Here is a 20,794-nt window from a genome sequence, read left to right on the forward strand (position 1 = left end):
ATTGGGTATTTATTTGTTTGTTTGTTTCACAATAGGTCTTTCTTTCTTTCTTTCTTTCTTTCTTTCTTTCTTTCTTTCTTTCTTTCTTTCTTTCTTTCTTCAATTATTTATTTATTTCACACTAGGCCTTTCTTCTTTCTTTCTTGCTTTTTTTGTTTGTTTATTTGTTTTTCACTAGGTCTTTCTTTCTTTTTTCTTTCAATGACATCTCTCCTATTTGTTTCATTATTCACATTTTTCATCCTTAGACCTTCCTTCTTTCTTCATTTCTTGCATCTTTGCTTTGTTAAATCCTTGGTCTTTGTGAAAGTTACTCAGATTTTGTAATGTTAAGTCATAACATTTAACTTCTGGTAGATCTGGTTAATCACAGTTGAGGTCCAAGAGCCACACTGAAAAAAAGCCAAGATGGAAATAAAGGATGATATAAAGGAAGAAAAAGGAAAGGCAAGGCTCATGATCCAAAGCTTACCAAAGCGGCCATTTCAACTGGGTCGTGGGTGTTGATTGATATTTTGGTTAGGAAGTGGTAGCTCAGTGGATAAGAGTTTAGATTTCTGTGGGTTCAAATCCCAGCACCATCTATACACCTCTATACACTTCTGGTTTCATTCTGCTGCTTCTATTTGCAAACACCCTCACCCAGAGCAACTTTCAGTTCTCGCAGGTCCAAAAGAGGCAGTTTGGCGATGCCTGGGTTTGATCTCCAGACCATATGGTCAGTAACCAAAAGCCTTAACCATGAAACCACCACACTGTATAGTGATACACAAAACACCTACACCTACTGTGCTTTTAAATCTGAATATGAAAACAGATTTCATTATTTCTTCAGCTGCTATACATGTTCTTTCTTTCTTTCTTTCTTTCTTTCTTTTTTTCACTGTCAAATCCTTGAGCACTGCCATTGGTTTATTTGTTAATTAGTTTATTTGTTTTCTTCGTTCTTTCTTTCAGTGTCAAGTCTTCGGCCTCTCTTCTTTCTTTCTTTCTTTCTTTCTTTCTTTCTTTCTTTCTTTCTTTCTTTCTTTCTTTTTTCTTTCTTTCTTTCTTTCTTTCTTTCTTGCATTGATATACATCTAATTTCTCTAACATGAGCCTGAGCTAAATGTTATTGAATATCTGGAGTAACTGGATGTTTTTAATGTATTTTATATGTGGAAATAATTCTAATATCATTTAGAATTCTCTCTCTCTCTCTCTCTCTCTCTCTCTCTCTCTCTCTCTCTCTCTCTCTCTCTCTCTGCATGACACTTCCTGGCTTCCTGCTATCATGTCCCAAACCCCAGTGAGTACTCGTGGAAAGAGAGCTTATTGTTAGGGTAATAAGGGTAAGAAGACTGTCCCCCACTCAGCCTGTCACCTCACATTTACTCTGCTCTTTCTTTTCACCAGAGGATGCTGTTTTGCCTCTCCACACTTTTTAGTTTTACCCTTTTTTCGTTCTGTCGTTCCTTGAGTACTTCTTCCGCTTCTGGAATCAATTATTCCCACTCTTTTGGTTTACAAAAAAAACCTTTATTTTGCTTATATTTTAGTCGTGCTCCGAGAAACTGCACTGCTCTGTGCGCTTGAACATACTGAAGCTTACTGACTCATACACTTCATTACCATGCAGGACATTTTTATTGTCTTACTTTGCTTTGTTCTTCCTTTTTACATCTAATCTTGTGACACTGTGTTCATTATGAGCTCATGGAAAGTTTTACTTACATGTAAGCACTGAGGGCAAACATTAAAGGTGATGAGATATTATATTTAAAGCTAAATACAAAAAAATGAAGTGTATTCAAATGATCATGTGTCAGTTGTTTTCCTTCTTTCTTTCTTTTTGGTTTCTTTCTTATTTTTTGGTTTGTTTGGCTCTTTCTATTGTTTGTAAAATATGTATCTATATAATACAGTGCTTTAACGGTCACAAAACAAAGCAAGTAAAACTACTTGTATTCACAGGATTTTCCAATTTACATTTTACACTCTACATATCATTTTTTCCACCATTTTATCTTGTTTTTTCACATATTTCTGTTCCCAGCCCTTCAGACACTCCATATTATAAAAGTGACATATGGACATTTTACTATAGAGGTAAATTAAAAAGAATAGTGTTTTCAGGAAGTAGCGTATAAAAGTGCAGGAGGTTCTGCTGTGCTGAAGTGCACAAGGCAGCCAATGTTCAGCTTCTCATTCCTTCACACGAACCTGCCAGAACCGATGAAGCTGAAGCTGAAGCGTGACAAGTTTTTTTTTTTTACGTTGAACGACTAAACTATTCTTCAATCTGGATGCCACACCGGCTTATGGTTATAAGTTCATGTAGTCCGCAGAGGGAAAGTCTTTAATATTTCTGCTTTGGTGTTCGGTTTCATGATTCAAGTGAAGGCAGTTCACATATAAATATACATTTATATATGTATGTGTGGTAGTCAAAAAAAACCACACACACACACACACACACACACACACACACACACACACACACACACACACACATATATATATATATATAAGTAAAAGGAGTATTAAAAGCTACAAAAAATGTAAGTAAATATTTGGTGTGGTCATTATAAGTAATTAAAACCTGTGTAATGTTTTCTATATAAACAATTATTTTTATATAAATAAATTATAATTATTAATAATATTATTATTATTATTATTATTATTATTATTATTATCATTATTACATTGTATTGTTTTGTTTGTATTGTTATTAGTGCCTATCACCACATTATCTGTGTAAAGCTGCTTTGAGACAATGTTCATTGTTAAAAGCACTAAACACATACAAATGAATTAAATTCCCTCAGAAAGAATTGAACACCTGGTGTGTTTGTTGTTTTTAATTTTATTTCTTTACATTTTTCATTATAATATTTAATTCTAAATAATACTACTAATATTTAATATTAACTTAGGTTTTTTAGGTGTTACTTGTAATGAAGAGTTGATAAATACTATATAGATTATAATAGATCATAAATAATTGCTTAATATTTATTGACTATTATTAATCCTTTCTGTTATCCTTTAATATTAGTTACAAATAAAATAAAATAAACATAAATAACAATAATACATAATACAAATAATTTGAGATCTGTTTCTTTTATATTGTTCATAAACTATAAATAATTAATTATATTATACATTATAATATAATCATTATTACAGTTCTCGTTCGCTTTTGTTTCCTCGGGTCTGATAATGTGGCAGTGGTGTGTTTATTTAAAATTTTGCAGAAGAAAAACATGTCTGTGTGTGTGTGTGTGTGTGTGTGTGTGTGTGTGTGTGTGTGTGTGTGTCAGTATAGCCTTTAGCTGAACAGTTTGATTTTGTGTACAGGTGAGTGGCCTGTGTTAAGTAATGAAACCTGGATATTTGCACGAGCGACTGTGAAATAGATTTCTGGAGAACTTGAGAACTCCTCCATCTTTCCTGTTGACCACTGTGTGGAAACGTTAAACCCTACTAAATAAATGCCCGGAGTTATTAAAAAGGCAGAAGTCTACAGTGTAAAAGCAATGGCTTTTAAAGACTCCGGAACATCTAATTCTGCAATAAGTATACAAGTTCGAGGAATGATAATATAGAGAGCTGTTTTGACTATTAATGGCGCCACACGGATTTCCCTTAAATCATCTCTGACAGCAGAACGTTCTCAAAAGGGCTACAAACCCGAACAAAAGCCTGGAAGTCGACGTCAAATGAACAGAAAAAGAGAAGCATAAAAGTTATCTTAGGAGACGGCTCGTTCAGTCGGCGGAGGGAAAAAAAATCTCTACACATCCTGAAACGCAGCTGCTCTGCCTTTTAAAAACAACTCCCAAAAAAATCTTCTCCTCACAAACAAGTCTCTTTGAGTTCCGCTATTTTGGTTTTTTGTAATAAATGTCACGCCGACATTTTGGGTATTCCGCCGAGGTGCTGACTGTTTTCTCAAAATGGCGCCCAAAAAGGAAGGAAAAAGCATTGTACAGCATCCTGGTGCCAGATGAAGATTTGCATGAGGCAGGATTTTATTTTATTATTTAAAATAAAATGGGGGGGGGTTAAAAATATATATATTTTTGTCTGCATTGTTATGCGAGAACATATCCTGAAGAAACTTGACAGAGAGCTTGACACTAATGTCAGTCAATTGGAGGTTTGGTTTTGACACCCTCGGCGCGGTTGTTCTGTTTAGCATCTCGGTTGCATCCAGTCACTTCTCATTTTTTCGCTGCGTCTCATTCGTGGTGCGGCGTGTGTGTTTTTTGTTGAGCGTTGTGTCACGTTAAACAGCTGTTGTTCTAATTTACACTATTGACAGCTGTACATACAACCCCAGTATTTTGTGTGTTTATGAAAAAAAAAGATAAAGAAGTATATTTTCTGGTGGGAAAAAAATCCCCGTCTTGGTTGATGAGTGAGAGCTGATGGACAGATTATGTCTCTGCAGCGTTACGGTGGAACATCGTGTAGGCACGAGGGTACAGGCAAATTACACAGCAGCAGCAGTAACAAGTGACAGGAACAAGCTGTGGAGGGACGCCTTGCGATCCGGGTCCAGTCCCCCATACAAGACAGGATCAGTGTCAGGAAGAATTTGACTCACAATTATTGTGTTTTGGTCACCGTCTCCATGGCCCGCGGGCTTCTTCTCGGTCCGAACGTATGGAGCCATCTCATTGTGTATATGCAAATGTTTTTCCGAGGGTAAATCTCGAACCTGGCACCCGAAAATTCTCAACAAGCTCGGAGTCACAGCCGCATCGTTAGCATCCCATTAAAGCATTGCTTGTGTTCGCTAAGAGTTACATATACAACTGAGTCTATTAAAAAGTCCAACAACTTAAAAAAAAATTTTCTTTACTCAGCTTTTACACAGTCATTTGCTTATAAAATTGTATAAAAGTTGATCTAATTTATATTTAAAAGTTCCTGTTCTTTGTAAGATGCTTTAGAGTTGAAAAAAAAATGTATGATATATATTGGCAGATTTGGTAAATATGAGCAATGACAGATGTGGAAAATTATTATTTGTGTTCATAAAAAAGCTCTAATGGATATCGAAAACGATCTCTTTGTTAAATACATGGGAGCCTCAATTATTGCCATTCTTATAAATCCAGAAAAGTAAAGTATATTTCGAGTATATTTCCACTGATAATTAATATTTAGAGTATATCTGGGTGAGTAGGAACATAAATTTGTTCAACCATGACTTCGTGTTTCACAGGGTACAAATAAAAGGTAACACATACCGAATTCCCTTAGTCATCACAAGTGAATAACCATGAACAAGGAATATAACTGTGATGTGATGTGAAAAGTTGTTGAACTTTGACAAGGGTGCCAATATTAATGAAAAGGCACTGTGTGACGTTTGCCTGACAGTGTATTATGTTTTATTATATCGTAAAATTATTATATTATTAGTATTTCATGGGTAATTGGAGATTTGACTCACAGGCAAATGAATATTGGTGCGATTATAGCAGCAGCATAATGTGGATTCAGATCAAGAGCTTTAGTTTGTAGTTAGTTGTAGTTACTGTAGTAGGTTCAAATCAAACATCAGAATGTGAAAAAATGTGTTATCCCGGAGTACCATAGTCATTGGTGCATGAGAAGTTGGGAATGACATGCAGTCTTTAGAGTTTACACAGAATGGTGCGAAAAACAAAAAACATTTAGTGAGTGATGGTTCTGTGGGTGAAAAGGTCTTAGTGATGACCGAGATCTGAGGAGAATATATGGGAAAAACGAACAAAGTAAATCACATAAGTCTTTACAACAGTGGTGAGCAGATAACCTTCTCACCATGTTCAAAAACTATATGAACCATATGGTGGTTGGGCTGCAACAGCAAAAGTCCACATCAGGACATCAAACATTTTCTGTCAGCTGAGAGAGGGGCCTTAAGGCTACAGGATCATTGAAACTGGATAGATGAAGACTGGAAAACATTTTACAACCTTAAACTGTCTAGTATTGGTACTGTAAGGAATGATGGCTTCATCAACTATACAGGTCATATACGTCTTTCAGTTAATCTTTTTCTTTTTTTTTTGGAGGAAAGAAAGTGGTATTGAATTCCATTTTGTATGAAAGATGTTTAACTCTAACCTTAACATCCATAATGTATATAATTTTTATATTTTTGTATGCTATTTTGGTATCACAGACAGTTAATTAAAAAAAAGACCCTCCATTGAACATCATTGCATGGTTTGGAATGTGATCAATAAAGTATGAATTTGAATTTTCGCTTCGCACCATTTGTTCAGACCAAACTTGTGTTACCATGATTGTGATGATTTTAACACAAAACAACGCTTCAATCACGACTGTATTTCCATTCACTTCCATTGAATTTAGATCCATTTATATTTGTCTTTGCTCGGAATCTGATCACTTGTCTCTTCCTTCCTCCTGTGCCTGATATTTTTTCCTCAGAGGACGTGACATTAGAGAAGGCAACAGCGATGAGCAATTTTCCAACAGCTAACCTTTTCCAAATAGATCTAAGCTGAAGTACGTTATCAAGGGCTTAGTGATTAGTCCAAAGAGACTAGAATCTCGCTGTAATTTGTCACCTCAGTGAAGAGTTTGATTTAACGATTGTATATCTTAGATTCCTAGCAGTGTTTGCACTTCTGATGAATGCTGATTTTTAATTTTAGTTGTTATTGTATTAAGAACCACAGAGGAATAATCCCAGGTCGCATGATATACAGTATGTACAACTACTAATTCATTTCAGTGAGCATGTTCAAAAAAAAGAGTAATTTTTTTTTTAATCTGCCTAGCATCTAGAAAATTTATATTACAAGATATAAGTTTATAAGTTAAGCTAGCATTTTCACAAGCAGACTAGTTAGCTACAGGAACCTGTATGCTAGTTGCATTGGCACAAAGCTTACATCAGAAAGGATCTGTTTGCAAACTTTGAAGATTAACTAGCTAACTAGCATGCTAACTGATGAGTAACTGATATTCAAATTGCAATGGTACAAAGCCAACTTTGAAAATAAAATATTATTTTTATTTTTTTGTTTTTGGTCCATATCTTTACAGACTACCTAGTTGGCTACAGGAATTAGTAGACTAGCTTTCATTTCACCAAGCTAACTTAAAACTAGAAATTAACATTTCTTCCTTAAGGTTAATATACTATATGGAAATAATATTGGGACACCTGATATTTCCAGCCATATGTGCTTTATCCTTAAACTGTTACCAAAAAGTTGAAGGCACACAATTGTTTACTGTAGGTGGTCTTTGGATGTGGTAGCATACAATTTTCCCTTCATTTAAACTAGGAGACCAGGAGTAAATCTCTAGAACCACTTCACAGTGATTTACATTTTGTTAGCTGAGGTAAAAAAAACAACTTAATACCAAAAAGCCCATCTGTATCTTGTTCATTTTGTTCTCCTTTTTTTGAGAAAAAAAAATCCTCTCTTTTCTCGTATGGTCGATGTGAGAGGAACTCTTTAAACCCTTATCAAATGCTAAAAAGCACCAAAATCTATCCCATCATGCGGTTTCCCTCTTCACTAAGCTCCTGGCCCTAAAAGCGGAAGCCCGTGTTACATCCAAACCCACTGTTGATCCAACTAAGGCTTGGTAAAATACCCATAATCCCTTGATAGTAATGTAGCACTGCCATTTACACCAGGCCAAATATATGCAGTGATACATTTACAGCTGCACGGGCATGACCAAGTACATTAGAAGAAAAGTGAAAGTCAGATGTACAAGTCATATATATATATATATATATATATATATATATATATATATATATATATATATATACACACACACACAATATTGCCAAAAGTATTGGGTCACCTGACCGTTCCTGCTATATGTGATTCTTTTCCAAACTGTTACCACAAATCTAAAGGCACTCAATTGTACAGGACGTCTTTAGATGCGATTTAATAAATGTGTTCACTTGAACTTGGAAACCCAAAACCTGTTCCAGCATGGTGATGCCCCTGTGCACAAAGTGAGCTCCTTGAAGATCTGGTTTACATGCTTTGGAGACATACATCAGTACCTGCCTTTCATAACACCCTTGCGGCTGATGAACACAAATATCCATAAACACATTACAAAATCTAGTGAAACATCTTCCCAGAAGAGTGGAAGGAATTATAAGAGCAAATTTAGACTAAATGTGAAATGCAATGCTCAAAAATCACGTACCGTACTTATGGATTGGATCACATGAACCAGCATTCGCTTTCTCTTTTTCTCTCTTTTATCTATACGCTTGCCCATTTTTCCTGCTTTTAGCACATCAACTTTGACAAAAATGTTCACTTGCTGCCTAATATGTTCCACAAACTAACAGGTGCCATGATGAAGAGATTATGCCTGATCGATGTATAAGAAGACCAGTGCACGCCGTCAGCTCGATAGCTTCCTCAACTAACAATGCCGAACTGAAACTTATGCTTACCCAATCAGGAGGGAGAAGCTGCTTGAGGAAATCACATGATACATCTATAAAGTATAACATAGGAATCATATACAGTATATAAAACAAACAGAAAATCATTAATACACCAAAAAATAACAAAATAATTCTTTCTTTTACCAAAATGACTCTTACATTAGTGGCACACTGCAGTTCTGAGAATTTCCATGTCGATGATGAACACCCACAGAGTTCTTGCTGTATTTAATGCTTCCTGAATAGAAGTTAATGTATAAAGAGGTGGTTTTAAAAACTGGCCTTAATACCAAACTATATGAAAATGTAGTGTTATGCCTGAGGAATGAAAAATGTTCTGAATTGAATCTGGCTTGGTTTTTGTGCTTAAGGTTTAATATTCAAGTGTTATAATGATCCCATTTCAAATAAGCTCTTTAATATAAGCTTTATAGCTCTTCAAATTCAGAATCAAATTTTATGATTTAACAAAAATGCTACATCTGGCATATTAGGAAAAGTGAAGCGGATCAGATTATGAATTTCATTTCAAACAGTAATTTATTTCGCAGCATCGGATGCTTTAAATATTTCGACACCTGACATAACCTCACTGTGTTGTATGATCTGTTAGACCTCCCAGTTTGAAAATTAATTAATTAATTAAATGCATTTCCCTTGAGCGCCCCCAGGTGAACATTCAGGTTCACTACAATGCCAAAAATAAAGCACACACACACACACACACACACACACACACACACACACACACACACACACACACACTTTTATAATATTGCTTCTGGGACAGCCAAAAAATAAAAAGTAGCTCATGTTAAATGTATCTAGGATGACCTTTCATGAACCACATGAAGATGCTGACATGAGAGATGCGTTTATGTAAAACGGATCTATTTCTGCCTCCGACACAAAGAGTCGGTGCGGTCAAAATCCTGAACACATTTCTCCTAGCGTTGAGAAATCCCTGCTCGGAGTAGACGGCTGTAGACCGATCGCCCTAGAGCAGACTCGGTGAAAAGTCAGCGGATTAAAAGAGCCGTCCTGAGAGCGGGAGAATAATAGAGGAAAGTAGGCCAGCTTGATTAGACCTGGAGTAGAAGCGTCCCCTCCCCTGGAACAAAGACTCGCCCTTTTCCTTTCCCTTGTTGCTCTCTTGCAGAGACACGGTGCATTCAATTAAATATCAGAAATGTAGAAAATGATGAAACTCTCGAAGGAGAGACAGAAAACAAGAGCAAATTTCAGACACATAAACTCCGAATGAAATGGGTGGTTGAGCAAGGTAAGTACACAACACAGATATGATACAGAGGCACACAACAGATACACATCACTGATTCACACTATAGATACACAATATATAGAAATACTACAAATACACACTGTAGATAAACACTACAGGAACTGTAGAAGCAATACGGAGAACTCTTCACACTACAATTACACACCAAAGACACACAACACAGATAAACACTAAAAAATACACACTGCAGATACACATCTCTACACCTAAACCCTGTATATAACCCCATGCAGATATATGCTACACATAAATACAAAAAATATGCATGCAGCTGTGCACATAAACCTTCCAGATACACACTGCAGACATTCATTTCACATGCACACTGCACATAAACCTTCCTGAAATAAACATTTTAGATGATTTATTATATAGAAAAATCACTTGATGGACAAAAGTTTGCAGACACCTGACTATAATGTGCTTTTTGAACATCTCATTCCACATGTAGTCCCCATTCTCTGTCATAATAACCTCCACTCTTCTGGGATGTTCCAGTAGATACTACAGATACATAATACAAAAACATTAAAAAAAATACAGGTACACACTACAGATAAACTTAAAAATGTAAATACTACAGATGGATACTGCAGATACACACGACAAATAAAAGAAAAAACGATACAGATACACATTACAGATAAACATAAAAAATAAATACTACAGATACACACTACAAATAAAACATCAGGAAGATATATTACAGATACACACTCCAGATAAATAAAAATATATATATATATTACACGTACACACTATAAAATAAATACTACAGATGCACTCTATATATAAATACTACAGATACACACTACAGATAAATACTACAGATACACACTTTAAATAAAAATATATTACACACTATAAAATAAATACTACCGATACACACTATATATAAATACTACAGATACACACTACAGATAAATACTACAGATACACACTTAAAATAAAAATATATTACACACACACTATAAAATAAATACTACAGATACACACTTTAAATAAAAATATATTACACACACACTATAAAATAAATACTACAGATACAGACTTCAAATAAAAACTACAGATGCACTCTACTTATAAACATAAAAATAAATACTACAGATGCACTCTACTTATAAATACTACAGATACACACCACAGATAAATACTACAGATACACACTACAGATAAATACTACAGATACACACTTAAAATAAAAATATATTACACACACACTATAAAATAAATACTACAGATGCACTCTACTTATAAATACTACAGATACAAACTACAGATAAAAATATATTACACATACACACTATAAAATAAATACTACAGATACACAATACAAATAAAACATCAGGAAGATATATTACAGATACACACTCCAGATAAATAAAAATATATATATATATATATATATATATATTACACACACACTAAAATAAATACTACAGATGCACTCTACAGATAAATACTACAGATACACACTACAGATAAATACTACAGATACACACTACAAATAAAAATATATTACACATACACACTATAAAATAAATACTACAGATGCACTCTACTTATAAACATTAAAAAATAAAAACTACAGACACACACTAGAGATAAATACTACAGATACACACTACAAACAAAAGAAATACTACAGATACACACTACAATTAAATACTACAGATACACAATACAAATAAACATCAAGAAAAATACTACAGATACACACTACAATTAAATACTACAAATACACACTACACATAAATTCTACAGATACACACTACAAATAAGTACTAAAAATTCTACAGATACACACTGCAGATAAAAATAGAAAACAAATACTACTGATACACACTGTATAAATACTTTACACTACAGATAATCACTATAAACTACAAAACATTGAACATAAATATTACAGATACACACTACAGATAAATATAAAAATAAACACTACAGATAAATACTACAGATACACACTACAGATAAATACTATAGATACACACTACAGATAAATACTACAGATACACACTACAAATAAAAAAATGATACAGATACACACTGCAGATAAATAAATAAAATATATTACACGTATGCACTATAAAATAAATACTACAGATGCACTCTACTTATAAACATAAAAAATAAATACTACAGATGCACTTTACTTATAAATACTACAGATACACACTACAAATAAAAATATATTACACATACCCACTATAAAATAAATACTACAGATAAGTACTACAGTTGAATACTACAAATAAACAAAAAAATACTACAAATACATACTACAGATACACACTACAAATAAGTACTAAGGAAAAATCTTTCAGATACACACTGCAGATAAACATAGAGCATAAATACTACCGATACACACTGCATAAATACTATACAATACAGATTATTACAATAGACTAGAGAAAAACATTGAAAATAAATATTACAGATACACACAAAAACCCATCAGATGCATACTATATACACTATAGATACACACTACTCTTACATACTACATGTACTCATCACATATAAATATTACACATATGCACTACAGGTTAATGTTGTTGAAATAGCACGCATACACACTAAAAAAAGCTATACTACATGTACATATTTCAGTAATAAAATACAAATATACACACAAGAAATATACACTACAGATAAATACCAATAATACACATTGAAGATACACACCTCAGCCAAACGGAGAGCAAAAACACATTCACACATTCAGATATTGAAACCGAACACCAGATGTGTGCGCTGCATCTAATTACAATGTTTGTACACACCTGAGAACCTAAGAACCGTGTCAAGTCAATGTTTGTGTGTGTGTGTAATTTTTTCCCCCCGAACAACACAAACATGCAATCACAGGTGTTCGGTTCTGCCATAAAATCAGATGAAGAAAGCCAGGATGTGAACAATCACATGAATAATTAGATTCGATGCACAGAAGCATTGCAGAGCTGAGGAGATCAACCCTGAGAACATAAAACTATAAAAGCAAACAAGAGAAAAATATAAAAGCTGTAATTCTTGTGCAATAATACGATGCACAGATGAGGAGATTTCTATTCAGCATGTTTGTTTACGATTTTATTCTCCAGTTCTGTTGCACAATTACATCTCCATCATCTGTATTCAGACACATCGCAAGATTTTGGGTGTAAAATTGATTTTATCTCGCCATACACACAACACCGAGCTGACTTCATATCAAACAAACAAAACAAAAAAAGAAAAAACTGAAAAAGAAAACCCTGCTGGGATTTTCAGTCCCTAGAGTGACTCTAAAATGGTGCAAGCTATAACTTCTTGTCAGCGAAAAAAAAAAAAATACGAGTTTGTAGCCTTCACTGGTTTGGCAGTGACACAGGAAACACATGAGGATGTTAGTTTTTCTGGGATCCAAATGAATGGGTCCTCGGTTCCCAAAGGAGACGTTCTAGTGCTTTTGACATTTCACAGCACGTCCCAGTCTTTCCTCTGGAAGTTTAATTTTACGCATCGTGCAGGCAATATGAACTGGCAGGAAGCTGCGAAAAAAAAAAAAAAAAAAAAACGGTTCACTCACAGGTGGGAAAGTGATTTTCCCTCTGCGCCTGTTTTCATGTGCTCATGGACACTTTATTTAATCAGAGCTCATGCTCAGTTGTTGCTCTCTGGAGGAAAATATGACTATAAAATTAAAAAAAAACAAAAAAACGAATGGAAAGGTGTCCAGGAAGTGACTTTTCCTCTAAAACACAGCTTTAATTCTATATGTGACAGAATGAAGGGGCTTCTTGGGGCCTTTTGTGCAAAAATAAAATGGCTACAGATAATGAAATGGAAATTAAAGCACAAGAGACGTCATAAATTTATATATATATAATTTAAAGGAAATAAATAAATAAGGTCACTACAGTAAAAATGCCTTTTTTTTGCATGTTTGTTACATTTTAATGTTTCAGATCATCAAACTCGTTTAAATATTAGTACAAAAACAAGTGAACACAACATGCAGTTGATTTTTATTATTGAGTGAAAAACAAAATCCAAAACTACATGGCCCTGTGTGAAAAAGTGTTGAATTGAAATAGCTGAATTACAACAATTCTGCATAGATGAGTGGACCAAAATTCCTCCACTCATCTATGCAGAATTGTTGTAATTCAGCCACATTGGAGGGTTTTCGAGCATGAACCGCATTTTTAAGGTCATGCCACAGCATCTCAATAGGATTCAGGTCAGGACTTTGGCTAGGCCACTCCAAAGTCTTCATTTTGTTTTTCTTCAGCCATTCAGAAGTGGACTTGCTGGTGTGTTGTTTTTTTTTATCATTGTCCTGCTGCAGAATCTAAGTTCAGCTTCAGCTTGAGGTCACGAACAGATGGCCGGACATTCTCCTTCAGGATTTTTTGGTAAACAGCAGAATTCATGGTTCCATTTATCACAGAAAGTCTTCAGGTCCTTAAGCAGCAAAACAGCCCCAGACCATCACACTGCCACCACCATATTTTACTGTTGGTATGATGTTCTTTTTCTGAAATGTGGTGTTACTTTTACGCCTGACGTAATGAGACACACACCTTTCAAAAAAAAGTTTGAAAAAAAACTTTTGTCTCGTCAGTCCACAGAGTATTTTCCCAAAAGTCTTGGTGATCATCAAGATGTTTTCTGGCAAAACTGAGACGAGCCTTTATGTTCTTTTTGCTCAGCAGTTTTCGTCTTGGATCTCTGCCATGCAGACCATTTTTGCCGTCTCTTTCTTATGGTGGAGTCATGAAAACTGACCTTAACTGAGGCAAGTGAGGCCTGCAGTTCTTTGGATGTTGTTGTGGGGTCTTTTGTGACCTCTTGGATGAGTCGTCACTGTGCTCATGGGGTAATTTTGGTCGGCCGCCCACTCCTGAAAAGGTTCTCCACTGTTCCATGTTTTTGCCATTTGTGAATAATGGCTCTCACTGTGGTTCACTGGAGTCCCAAAGCTTTAGAAATGGCTTTATAACCTTTTCCAGACTGATAGATCTCAATTACTTTCTTTCTTATTTGTTTCTGAATTTCTTCGGATCTCAGCATGATGTCTAGCTTTTGAGGATCTTTCGGTCTACTTCACTTTGTCAGGCAGGTCCTATTTAAGAGATTTCTTGATTGTGAACAGGTGTGGCAGTAATCAGGCCTGTGTGTGGCTGGAGAAATTGAACTCGGGTGTGATAAACCACAGTTTTAACAGGGGGGCAAACACTTTTTCACACAAGGCCATGTAGTTTTGGATTTTGTTTTTCCTCAATAATAAAAACCTTTTAAAAACTGCATGTTGTGTTCACTTGTGTTATCTTTCACTAATATTTAAATTAGTTTGATGATCTGAAACTTGTGTGTGTGAACACTTTTCACACTACTGTATATTCCACTAATACACACTGTGAATACATACATTCTTCAAATAGGCACTATAGATACACTGCAGAAAAACAATACAGAAAAATGAACAAATAAACACAGCAGATAAACACTATAAGTACAGAGTACAGATAAGACAAAGACAAACAATACAAAAATACACTGCAGATAAATATTACAGATACACAGTACAGATAAACACTGTGCATCAACACTACAGAAAAAACATGAAATACACACCACAGAAACACACTGCAGATACACAAAACTGATCAACACATGAGATACACACTGCAGAAATAGAATACAGTTTAAGACTGTACATTGTGTATCTGCACAAACACTGCAGATACACAATGCAGATACACACTACACATACACACTGTACATAAACACTGCAGATACACAGTGCAGACACATACTACACACACACACACACACTGCACATAAGCACTGCAGACACACAATACAGATACACACTACACACACACTGCATATAAACACTGCAGATACACAATGCAGATACACAATACTCACACACACACTGCATATAAACACTGCAGATACACAATGCAGATACATACTACACACACACTGCACATAAACACTGCAGACACACAATGCAGATACACACTACAGATACACACTACACACACACTGCACATAAACACTTCAGATACACAATACAGATACACACTACACACACAAACACACACACACACACACTGCACATAAACACTGCAGATACACAATGCAGATACACTACAAACACACTGCATATAAACACTGCAGCGACACAATACAGATACACACTACACACACACTGCGCATAAACACTGCAGACAAACAATACAGATACACACTACACTACACACAATGCACATAAACACTGCAGATACACAATGCAGATACACACTATGCATAAACACTGCAGATACACAATGCAGATACACACTACACATACACACTGCACATAAACACTGCAGATACACAATGCAGATACACACTACAGATACACACTGCACATAAACACTGCAGACACACAATGCAGATACATACTACACACACTGCACATAAACACTGCAGACACACAATACATATACACACACACACTGCGCATAAACACTGCAGACAAACAATACAGATACACACTACACTACACACAATGCACATAAACACTGCAGATACACAATGCAGATACACACTATACATAAACACTGCAGATACACAATGCAGATACACACTACACATACACACTGCACATAAACACTGCAGATACACATTGCAGACACATACTACACACACTGCACATAAACACTGCAGACACACAATACATATACACACTACACACACACTGCACATAAACACTGCAGACACACAATGCAGACACATACTACACACACACTACACAAACACTGCAGATACACACTATACACTCACACTGCACATAAACACTGCAGATACACACTACACATACACTTCACATTAACACTGCAGATACACAATGCAGATACACATACATACACTGCACATAAACACTGCAGACACACAATACAGATACACACTATACACACACACTGCACATAAACACTGCAGATACACACTACACATACACACTTCACATTAACACTGCAGATACACAATGCAGATACACATACACACACTGCTCATAAACACTACAGATACACACTACACACATACACTGCACATAAACACTGCAGACACACAATACAGATACACACTACACATCCACACTGCAGATACACAATTCATATACACACTACAGATACACACTGCACATAAATACTACAGATACACAATGCAGATACACACTAGATAAACACTTATATACAATACATATTAACACTACATATACCCAATAGAGATGCAGATACACAACACAGACACACTACGCAGGTAAACATTTAGATACACACAACAGATATTATATACACACCTTTTTTTTTGTTAGTTTGTTTGCTTTTAAACCTTTACCAAAATGTTAATATGTTCTATTACAGTCCTGAATTGAAAACATGCACGTTTTTTCTTTTTTTTTGTAATCAACATATGAAGAACCAAAGGTCTTTGGTTAGAGATCCAGTTCCCCCGAGTACAGCCTCATCCCTGCTCTGAAAATTTGATGTGCAGGAGTTTATATGCGGCATGACGGCTTCGTGTTTGCTCAGACTCTTGTTTTGGTTCACTCTCATAAAATGTGCAGGGCGTAATCCATGCAAAGATTTATTCCGATGCAAACACAAACATACACATTCGTAGTCGTTGGTAGGAAAATAAAGGGATGTGGAACCTTTACTTGAGTCGAGCATCTTGACACTTCTTGTATGACACCGAGCAGCTCAGGGCCTCGGGCGAGCCAAGTCGAGGCGAGGTGATGTTTGTAAGCACAGATATGGAGATACACTGGGTTGTACTGATAGTCCTGCGGTTTCTAACAGCGCTGTGTTGACTGACATACCGCCAACTTTATTTACCAAAGTTTACTCCTGGATTAGTTCAATATATACGGAGGTAAAGTAATGTAATAATTACCGGAGTGTCTCTGGGACATTTGTCCTGCTCAAACCTGATATGTTACTCTTTCTTTTTGCTACTGATATGACAGGTATGTTGTAGAATGTTATAGATCTATCTATCTATCTATCTATCTATCTATCTATCTATCTATATATATATATATATATATATGTATGATTATTTCATTACTTCATTTGTCATATAAAATGTTTCCAATCTTTGTAATGTTTGTGAATAACTGTTGTATATGTTAATTATTTGTTTATTTGTAATGTTTGTAACAATCCTTTATTTACAAAAAGATTTTGTGTAATGATTTATTTTATTTGTGAATAAGAAGATTTATAAGGAATACTGTATATTTATATTCTCTGCATGTACACAAAGTTTAATTGCTGTTTTTTTTTAATTTGTTCTATAAAATGTTTTTAGATGATGACTATATGTTAATTTGCAGAATAAGCTTTTTTTTGTTATACATAAAACATTGTGCCGTTTGTTTTTCAAACAACTGCATTAAACATCAGTTCAATAAGTTTAGTATGTTCATTTCACTAGATGTATTTTTGTAATTCTGAGGTAAACTTGTTTATTTAGGCCATGCAAATTAGCGCATGGTTGATAATTGTTTGCCTTATTTGCATATTTTTAATACAAAAAAAAAGCTAATCCTGGTTTATACCTCAGTTTCAATTTCATTCTAATATAAATAAAGGAAAGGATAGTTTTATTAGGGTGGTGTCGACTGCAAATCGTTTTTAAACTTGTTTTTGAATGATTCTATAGTGCATAAGTTTGATTCCCCTGTAGTCCGTTTAATCTAACACACCTAATTTCTTGATCATTCCCATCTGCTGACGGCCCATGTTCCATGTTTCAGATTGTATTTATTGTAATTCTGGCTTTGGCGATGCTTCGAAACAGATCTCACGGTGACCCCGAGTGGACAGCTCATCTGGTTTTTATAAGTTTGCTGACGAAGGCGCTCGGCGAGCACACACACATTTGTTTCGGGTGACCGCTCTTTGTTAGGATGTCCGCGTGTCTCTGACGAGTTTGTGGATTCGACGCTGTTACCGAGCAGATTTTTCACGTCCGCTCATATCCTGAGCCATCCTTCACCTTCATCTCTCCTCACAGTACAAGTACAAATGGGTATCCAGAAATGCACCACACAAAAAAGAATTGGAAGAAAGAGCTCCTTTTCACACCCGTCACTAACCTCTGGGGCTAAACTGAAACGCTTCGTGCCTGTCTGGCCGTTTGAAGTCAGAGTAGACACCGCAAAATCTAGATTAATACGGCTGCACAAGCTCTGACTGCTGCTCGGGCTCAGCTTTGCAAGTTTCCAACGTTTCTTGGAATGATGATGTCACCGCATTTCCATCATAAAGCCTCCCTCGTGAGGCCATAATGGATTTTCAGCGCCTTCAATGTCCCCATCCTGCAGATTAATTTTTTTGTTATTATTATTATTATTTCTGGACACTGATAAAATTCTAGTGTAGTAGGCGATTTTTTCTGATGCCTGCTTTGAGCGTAATTGTGTATGCAAACATGCGATTTCCCTCAGCTACATCTCTGTTCCGCAATCGTAATCATGTTTTGTTTTTTTACAGACCTTCTGGTCATTTGCATTGCCAGTGCCTTTTGTATCTCTTCTTACCAGAGAAATTGGAAAATCTTCCAAATCTTTTGTGTCCACCATGATGGAATTTAATCAAGGCAATGATGAATGTATTGCTCTGGCAGTTCCACAATAGTTTCAGCTACAGTTTGGATGTTTGCATGTTGGATTAATTGTCATTTACAGACTCATGGGGTTGATACGGATACGGCCAATTGAAATAACAGAATTGGGGGATTTCACGATGAAGCTGCTGGAAATGCATGAGCTGAAATATACACGAGATGCTAATGAACAATAAAATTTAATGCCACTTTAATGCTAATGACTCACCTTTTCTCAAGACAGTGTAATTATCTTTTCTCTTCCTCTTCCCATCATAAAGGCCACACATGCTGCTTGGTAGAACTAATTATGAGCAAAGAGCAGTTAAAATTGAATAAAGACTCTGAAAGCAAATATTAGAGTAAAGCCAAATTAATAACTGAAGCACAGGACTAATTAAGGTTTGGTTACAAAAAAATTTGTTAGTTAAAGGAATTTAGACCAAATCCTGCAGAAATTCCAGCACCCCCCATCCCCCAATTCCAAAGGACTTTCGAAATAACCTTCAGAAGGTTGATCAATCTTTCAAAGAGTTATAATACAAAGAAATTTTAACCAGTCTTACAAATAATCCCAGCATTTCCACCCCAAAAAATTCAAACTAATCCTGACTATTCTATTAGAAATGTGTCCCAATCCAAACCACTCTGATTCTGGAATTCAGCCCAATTTTACTCAAAGTTTCACCAATCTCACCCTCTCCTAAAGAATTTAGATCAATCCTGCAGTGTTTCCCCAATCACATCTACTCTAAAAGGAATTCAGATCAATTCTTCATAAGGTTTATCAATCAAACCCACTCCTGAAAATAATTCAGATCAATCCTAGCGACTCCTACAGAAGGTTGAACCGATCCCATCACTCCTAAAGGGATTTGAACCAATGCCTACATTACAGAAAAAAATGCCCATTTTTTGCTTTTTGTTTAAACTACGATCCCAATTGTCTAATTGAGATGTCTGACCTCTTTTCATAGCGAGAGCTGCAGGCTTTTATACTACAGCAATATTGAATTTTTGAAAGTTTTTCATACCAGCAGCTCTTACACTCGTTCCAGCTGCAAAGCAAATCACAGGTTTACAGTATATTAATGAGCTCTTTCTGGCACAATATCATTTTAAACTAATTTACATACGTAGACCTGTGGCAGATGCACCACTCCAAGAGTAATAAAAAATTATTAAACAAACAAACTAAAAAAAAAAAAAACCCACAGAGTTATTTGGTAAAATTACAATATATTTACTCTAATAAATTAAATTCTAATTTATTAATATATACCTGTTTCTGGCAGATATGCTTTGACCAACAGGCATGTAGGATTCAAAGGCAGCAAAAGAGAGGGGACTCTAGATTCGCTTCATAGACTCAATTCATTTCC

This window comes from Silurus meridionalis, chromosome 6 (assembly GCF_014805685.1).
Source record: "Silurus meridionalis isolate SWU-2019-XX chromosome 6, ASM1480568v1, whole genome shotgun sequence".
In the NCBI taxonomy this organism is placed as follows: domain Eukaryota; kingdom Metazoa; phylum Chordata; class Actinopteri; order Siluriformes; family Siluridae; genus Silurus; species Silurus meridionalis.